Genomic DNA, 8,601 nt, shown 5'->3' with positions numbered 1-8,601 from the left:
AACATCTAAGGTGACTTGGAGCAGTTGAGAAATACAGCCTTGGTACCTCCGTTGGTCTGGGTTCTTAGGTGTTGGGAAGGTCCAGGCACGCCCCTCCTCTGGAAAAGCACAGCGTAGCATTTTAAATCCCTGGGAGAGAGAAAAGAAGGGAACGCAGGCCATCTGACCTAGCTGTGGCACACCGGCACATTCTGCTCGGATTCTGTACTCCTGCGGGGGCCAAGGGCAGGCCGGACAGACTGGCCCGCAATGGCATACTGATTATTTTGAATTGAAGCTACCTGGGGAACGGCTGGTACAAGGGCACTGACTCTCCCCTGTCCCCGAAAGCGAGAAAGAAACCTCCATGTGAAAGGTACCCTCTCTGTACTAAGACGACATCCTCATCACCAGAGATACGAACTTGAAAGGGGAGAAAGCCGTGGAAACAAACCTTGTGACTTTTTTTACTAACCTACTACCTCAGCCCAAATTCCACTTAGAATTCCTCACTAATTAAAGCTCCCAAACATCTTTTTTTTTTTTTGTCTTGTCAATTCCTCACAAATTTATTGTCTCTTTGTATAAAAATTTTCTGCCTGGTTTATTTATTTATTTATTTGGTCTCGATTTCATTACTGGGCCTCTGAGCACATAATAATAAAACTTAGGGGGGATCCCTGGGTGGCGCAGCGGTTTGGCGCCTGCCTTTGGCCCGGGGCGCGATCCTGGAGACCCGGGATCGAATCCCATGTCGGGCTCCCGGTGCATGGAGCCTGCTTCTCCCTCTGCCTGTGTCTCTGCCTCTCTCTCTCTCTGTGAATATGATAAATAAATAAAAAAAAATTGAACACACACACTGGACCTTTAAAAAAATAATAAAACTTAGGCGTTTCCTCCTTTTAATCGGTCTTGTGTAAATTTAATTCTTACTCCAACTGGAAGAAGGACTTACTCCCTTCTTCCATCTTGAAGGGCAGGGAGAGAATTTTTCCTTCCCTACACTTCTTTAAATGTTCTTTAACAACAGCATGATGGTAAACTCTTCTGTTGGTGTGATAGGTGCTTATTGCCTATTTGCTGCACAGCAGTACTGAGGTCTGTATTAGAGGGGATGCCTGTCTACATTATTAAGACTACTGCCTGCTATTCTCTTTCCACCTTTGTTCTCCCTTCCCCACAGGGGATTACTCTTTTTTTCTTTTTAACTTAACAAAAAATTGTAAACTTATTTTAATTCCAGTATACTTAATATACAGTGTTATATTATTTTCAGGTATACAACATAGTAATTCAACAATTCCATATATTAGTGCTCATTGAGATGAGTGTACTCTTACTCCCCTTCACCTATTTCATCCATCCCACCCCACCCCCACCACCCCTTCTCTGCTAACTATCAGTTTGTGCTCTATATTTAAGAGTATTTTGGGTTGCCTTTTTTTTTCTTCGTTAATTTGTTTCTTAAATTCCACATTTCAATGAAATCATATGGCTTTTGTCTCTGACTGGTTTCTGTTGCTTAGCATTATACTCTCTAGCTCCATCCCTATTGTTGCAAATGGCAGGATTTTATTCTTTTTTATGGCTGAATAATATTCTACTACATACATATACCACATCTACTTTATCCATTCATCTATTGATGGACACATGGGCTGCTTCCATAATTTGGCTATTATAAATACTATTTACAATAATGCATGTATCCTTTTAATATATTTTTTTATGATAGTCACACAGAGAGAGAGAGAGAGAGGCAGAGACACAGGCAGAGGGAGAAGCAGGCTCCATGCACCGGGAGACCGACGTGGGATTCGATCCCGGGTCTCCAGGATCGCGCCCTGGGCCAAAGGCAGGCGCCAAACCGCTGCGCCACCCAGGGATCCCTAAAATCAAACTTTTCAATAAAACTTTTGTATTTTCTGAAATAAAAGCCAATATTTTTACTAACCCCTGAAGGGGTGAATAAAATACCCATCAAGTTATTCTATCACAGGGCCTGTACTTCACAGATGTTCTTTTATTCTGGTACCAAGAAGCTTTGAGGAGCAAAGAAAAGGGGAGGGCAGAGGAAAGAAGACTTAACTGTATTAACTATGTGGAGAGCTCTCATATAAGAGTTGGTAGATTTATGTATATCTACAGTGCAGAACTATCCAGGAAGTGAAAGGTTAATGGAATAAACATGAGTCTTCCTCCTCATCTTTGGAGTATGGTTACATGGAAGAGGTAGGAGACTTTTTATAAGATAGCTGAGAGCCATAACCAAAGCCAACATAAATAAATCAAGATTTTTCAGCATTTGATGCCAGGAAACTACATGTTGTTTTGGGCTCTCTGACCTTATAAGGCCTATATACCCAGGAAATATTTACTTCACCCTCTCTCTAAAAGGTCCAGTTCTCACCGTAGGCTGCAAGTAAAAGCAACCAGGAGTCTTGTTTCTGGGCCTTTGGCCCTTATCCACACTCTCTCAGAACGATAACTAGCTTTTCCAGTCAGCCGTTGAAATTCACTGAGTCCCTTTAGGTGGAACCATTTGCAACACTATTATTTCAACTATCTTAATGTCCACATTTATCCTACCAAGGATAAATTACAATAGTCTTTTATGATCAATGATGTAGTTTTCTCCTTGTCGAAAACCATTCAAATAGTAGTTATGTGGTTCTTTTGCTTATTTGTTTTTAATATGACCCCAAATTTGGTGATTCTATGGAGTACCAATTAAAGCGCCAAAAGGTTGAACCACTAGAGGGAGTCCAAAACCAAATATGCCCAAAGGCTACGGGATTGTTGTTATTGAAGTGTTTCATTTGTGGCTTCTGTTAGATTTCCCAAGATTCACACTAGGTGTGTGAAACGGTCTGTTGTGTATGCAGTTACTTATTTTCACATAATTTCTACATGTCTCAGGCCATGTAGAACTCACTTTCCAAGTTATAATTCTTGTATTAAATATCAAAATGACACTCTCCCCAATTCAAATTTACTGGTGGATCAAAATCCAAGCAAAATGAATTTATCTTGTGATAGCCTAGAAATAATTCTAGCTCTGAGTTGTTTCAAATATGCTTGCTAAACAAAACCTTTTGTGATGCTTTCTTGAAGAGATGTATTTAACAAATAGTTCCTCTTCATTTTATTTACTACATTCAAGGTTACGATCTAATATTAAATTAACTCTAAACATTCTTCATTAGCTATAAGTCTAAATTTCAAAAGATACAACTGGAACCTGCTTATTTTTTAGAATAATGGTTGTACATTATTTTTGTGCCTTCAGTATCAATAATATTACATATTAAATAATATATTTCAGGATGTGAAACGGTAATTGTAAAAAATTTAAAGAAAATGGTTAAGTTAGTAGTATAAGTCATGAATACTAATCTTTCTTATGTTTCCATTTTCATGTTGTGTTCAACCCTAATGTTTTTGAACAGTAGGAATGATTATGAGTTGTAATAGATAAGTATAGAGAATCATTTAACCACATTTGAAAAGGCATGATTTGCAAATGCTTTCATCTCAACATGTTCATGCAGACATATTAGTGACTTATTTCCACAGATACCTAATATGCCAAACAGTTTCTTAAAGTATGTAATGAAAACCCTCTAAAATAGGACCTCGTTGAAATAGTTTTTTAAAATTGGACATCTTTAGTCTTTCTCATATATCAAGACTAGAATTATTCTTTACAAGATACAGAGTCATGAAGCAATTAGAGCCACCAGAAATCTTGGCTGGATTACAAATGACCTGCAGACTATGGTTCACAGAACACCATTTGTAAAGTCTGTTCTTGCAAATTTTCCAGAAACTATGTGTTTCATCATTTTTTAGAAGTCTTTAAGATAACTATTCTCTATGATGTTGGTTCAAACTGTTCAACTAATGAAAGTATTAATATTCATGATTTATTTAAAAATTATTTATTGAACATCTACTTTGTACTACTTACTGTCCTGGAGGCTTAGTGTATGGCAGTTTAAAAAAAAAAAGTAATTCTTGCCCTCATGAAACGTATAATTTAGTGGGGACGTCACATGAAAGGACTCAATAAGCAAATAAATCAGATAATCAAAAGTGATGAAAATTGCTATTAAAAAATACAACAGAAAAAGACTACTTTACACAGGGAAGCAGGAAGGGCCTCTCTGAGGAAGCAGCATTTAGGATGAAACTGACAGAAGAATTGGGGATGGGAGGCAGGGTGTACTAGTTAGAGGAAGGGCTGTGCCAATGCCCTGGGGGGTGGGGGTGAGGTGGGGGTGGGTTGAGGGGGGTGGAGCATGATTGCTATGTTGGAAATATTAAAAGGAGGCCAGCTTTTTGTGTTGTGTGTGTGTTTTGTTTTTACTATTTCTTTGGTACTTATGTTCCATTTTTTTCTAAATAGATCGATATTTTACTACTCTTACATTTTTCCTCTAACTAGATACTATATTACATCTCTGTGTATACAGTAAGTTATATAAGGATAGAAACTAATTTTAAAATCTCTATCTATGGGGAGGAGGGCGGGGGGTGGGGGTGAATGGGTGACGGGCACTGAGGGGGGCACTTGACGGGATGAGCACTAGGTGTTATTCTGTATGTTGGCAAATTGAACACCAATAAAAAATAAATTTATTATTTAAAAAAAATCTCTATCTATGGGAATGCCTGGGTGGCTCAGCGGTTAAGCGTCTGCCTTGGGCTCAGGGTGTGATGGTGGAGCCCTGGGATCAAGTCCCACATCAGGCACTCTGCATGGAGCTTGCTTCTCCCTCTGCCTGTGTCTCTGCTTCTCTCTCTCTCTCTCTCTCTCTCTCTCAAGAATAAGTAAAATCTTTTTTAAAAAATAAAATCTCTATCTATGGTACACTTTACAGGAATCTGGTAGTGTGTTGGGATATATCTGTGCTTAACAAATACTTGATGAATTGAATTTGATTGAAATTAATGAACAGAGTCTGGTGACTCATGATATATGGGTTGGATTTTGTTCTCTTCAGACACTATTCAGGACAGACTCAGGTAGACCTCAAGGATAATCTTCAAGAAGGATGTCCCTGCTCCTGATTGAGGCAATTCTATCATTCATTTCTCTCTCTTTTGATATTTTTAAAATTTCAGTTAAACCAATGATAGTAAGAATCTGTTAAAATTCAGGATTGTTGCCATCATCACTGCTGATGTTCAAATACTGTATCTTAGGATGACCATAATGTGCAATTGGAAGTCCATGTCCTGCTGACCTATCTAAACAGACATCTTCCCTTTTCTCTTCCTACTCTCAATAGAAATAGAAACAGAAATTCATATCACTTTTATCCAATTATTACAACAGCCTAACTAAACTCCATCCCTCCAGTCTCTCCCTCATTGTCACTATATTAATCTAGTCAGGAAGCTACTATATTCTGACTGGCTTGGGGGTTATATGTATTTTCATATATCCTAGATTTTTCATTCTCAAACTTGTCTGAGAGTCGACCCAATTTTATGTAAGGTCTGACCTTAGAGACTGAGCCAGAAAGAAGTGCACTATATGGGAATAGGGAAGACCTATCTGAAAATGTTTTATTCATACTGACTTCAAGGAAAATTGATAAACTTTGAACTACTTTATTTTTTAAAAGGTTTTATTTATTCATGAGAGATACAGAGAGGCATAGACATAGACAGAGGGAGAAGCAGGCTCCATGAAGGAAGACTGATGTGGGACTTGATCCCTTGATCCTAGGACTCTGGGATCACACCCTGAGCCGAAGGCAGATGCTTAACCAGTGAGCCACCCAGGGGCCCCTTAAAATTCTACTTTGGAGGCATCTGAGTGACTTAGTTAAATTCCTGACTCTTGATTTCCACTCAGGTCCTAATCTCAAGGTCTTGAGATAGAGCCCCTGCCTTGGGCTCCGCACTCAGTACAGAGTCTGCTTGGGATTCTCTCCCTCTCTCCCTTTCCTTCTCCCTCCTAGTCTGCTCTCCTCATGTTCATTCTCTCTTTCTCTCTCTTTCAAATAAATAAATACATCTTTTTTTAAAAAAGAAAAATCTATTTGGGGTCACTTTAAATTTGAGCGTCTGGGTGGCTCAGTCGGTTAAGTGACTGCCTTTGGCTCACATCATGATCTCAGGATCCTAGGATTAAGCCCACATCAGACTCCCTGCTCAGTGGGGAGCCTGCTTCTCTCTCTGCTGCTCCCCCTGCTTGTGTTCTCTTGCTGTCAAGTAAATAATTAAAATCTTGAAAAAAATAAAGTTGATGACTTTCCTTGATCCATTCCCTTGTCCAAGATAAGTGTTCCTGTTGTGGGTGTCCTCAATAGCCTGTGCATACCTCTTAGAATGATTATTATATGGTATCATAGCTCTGGTCTCCTTGTCTGTCTGTAAGGCAGAAAACAGGTCTTGCTCTTCTCTGGATGCTCTGTGCCTGAAGCATTTAGCTATAAAATAAAGATCTGCTGAATGAATGAATGAGTAGTAGCAAGGCTAGATTGGTAATACAGGACTCAGTTGTGGAAAGCCTTGAATACCATTTCATTTGTTCATTTTGTGTTCCAGGCAATGTCCTAAGAAATGGGCAGGAATAATGCCCAAAGCACTAGAAGGGAAGAGAGGACAGTTAATGGTATTACCTCCTGCAAATAAATTCTTTACTCCATATATAAATCCTCAATACAAATCTAACTTCCTCCTCCACATTGTGGTTCAAATTGCTCTTGCCTTACTCTGAGGTTCTATACCAATATCCATACATTAATGCATCTAGTTGCATTCTGTTTGTGTTAGGCAATTACTTATGCAACTTTGTATTCTCTCTCCAGTGAGATCTTCAAGTTATTGAAAATTTTTTTAAAAGAGTTTGTTTATTTATTCATGAGAAACATAGGGAGAGAGAGAAAGAGAGAGGCAGAGACACAGGCAGAGGGAGAAGCAGGTTCTATGCAGGGAGCCCGACGTGGAACTCAATCCCGGGTCTCCAGGATCAGGCCCTGGGCTAATGGCAGTGCTAAACCGCTGAGTCACCATGGCTGCCCCTCTTTTCTAATATTTTATCATTTTTGCTCCCTACCCCCAGCACTGAGCAAAATGCTAGTTGTTCAATAATTAAATATGTCTGGTCTTTCAACCACTAGATATTTGGTTTGGATTTAATGACATGACGAATCTCAGAAAATCTGGTTTGAGTATTACACCTGAGATATATTAGATCTAAGAACTCTATCATAATGAATCCTAGAGCTTTCATACTCTCAAATTTGTCTAGGAATTAATTAATCTAAGATCTGGTCTTGGGGACTGAGCCAGAAACAAGGCCAGTCTACAGAAAGAGGGAAGACCCTATTTGAAAATGGTTTATTCATAGTGATTCACAGATATATATTTCATTAAAGTTTCCGCTCGGGCTCTGCTACATCTCACCCAAAAATAGAATAAAGTATTTTGTTTCTATTTCCCAAGCCACCAAGATCAGGTGGAGGAGAAAGGATCATCTTTGCTGCACCATGATATCTCATTGATTGGCAAGATCGTGCTGGAAGAGTCCAAGTCCTGAAAGAGGAGAGACAGAGAGAGAGAGAGAGAAAATATCTCATAGCCGTTAGGTCTCAAAATGGGAGGACTGACTCCAGAAGAAATTGATCCACTGGGTTTCAAAGTAGCAAAACTGAAGATAAAAGGAAGAAGATACACATTCTGAATCCTCTCAAGCAGATAGGGAGCTTTCTTAGAATAATCACATTGTTCACATTATCCTTGGTACTGAATACTTCATTTGTCCTTAAAATGAAGGTCACTGTTTTCCTCCTACATCGAAAAATGTGTGGGAGTAGCCATGAATGCCTAGGCATTTTTCAAAGTTTTCTTTGGGCAACTTCTTTCCCTGTTATTCTGCTACTCCCAGACCTTCAAACTTTCTGACTTCAAGTAAACTCAATATGCTTCATTACCATGAAGTAGTGTCTGACCTGCTTTACTGCCATTGGGCTGAATTCTAGGCAAACATACTACCTCCAGACAGCATTCATTGATTCTTCCTTTGGCTTTCTTTAGCATGTAACTTGCACCCCTTTTAGCACATGGCTTCATTCTGCCTTGAATGAGCTAGTTATTTTCCTAGCTCTCTACCCTCTATTCCCTTCTGATTTTAAGAGTTGACACTGTGTATTAGTCATTTTTAATTTTTCATTGCACTTTCCCCAACGGGGGCTATTGACTTGCTTCTGTATGATCTTGAGCAGTCCATTTAGCCTCTCTGAGCCTGAAAGGTATAATCTATAAAATGGATTATTGTGAGGATTAAGTGATAAACAATTAAAATAACTGCAATTATTATCGCCTATCTTTTAAAGTCATTATGAGACAATTTATGGAAATTTCTTTTGAAAAATAGAAAGCCCAACTGCTGTATAAGAAGGCTCTACTAAACAGTAATAGCTCTACTTACAGAGTACCAGACATAGTTCTAAGTGCTCATTTAATCTTCCCACTAATCTTGGCAGGTTAGAACCATTTTTATTTACAGATGAAGAAATTGAGGCACATAAAGGCTAAGTAATTTCTCTAAGGTCACACACTAGTATGTAGTAGAAGAGCTAGGATTCAAAAGTAGGTCATCTGGCT

This window comes from Nyctereutes procyonoides, unplaced genomic scaffold, assembly GCF_905146905.1.
Source record: "Nyctereutes procyonoides isolate TBG_1078 unplaced genomic scaffold, NYPRO_anot_genome, whole genome shotgun sequence".
In the NCBI taxonomy this organism is placed as follows: domain Eukaryota; kingdom Metazoa; phylum Chordata; class Mammalia; order Carnivora; family Canidae; genus Nyctereutes; species Nyctereutes procyonoides.
This window is presented reverse-complemented; position numbering follows the sequence as displayed.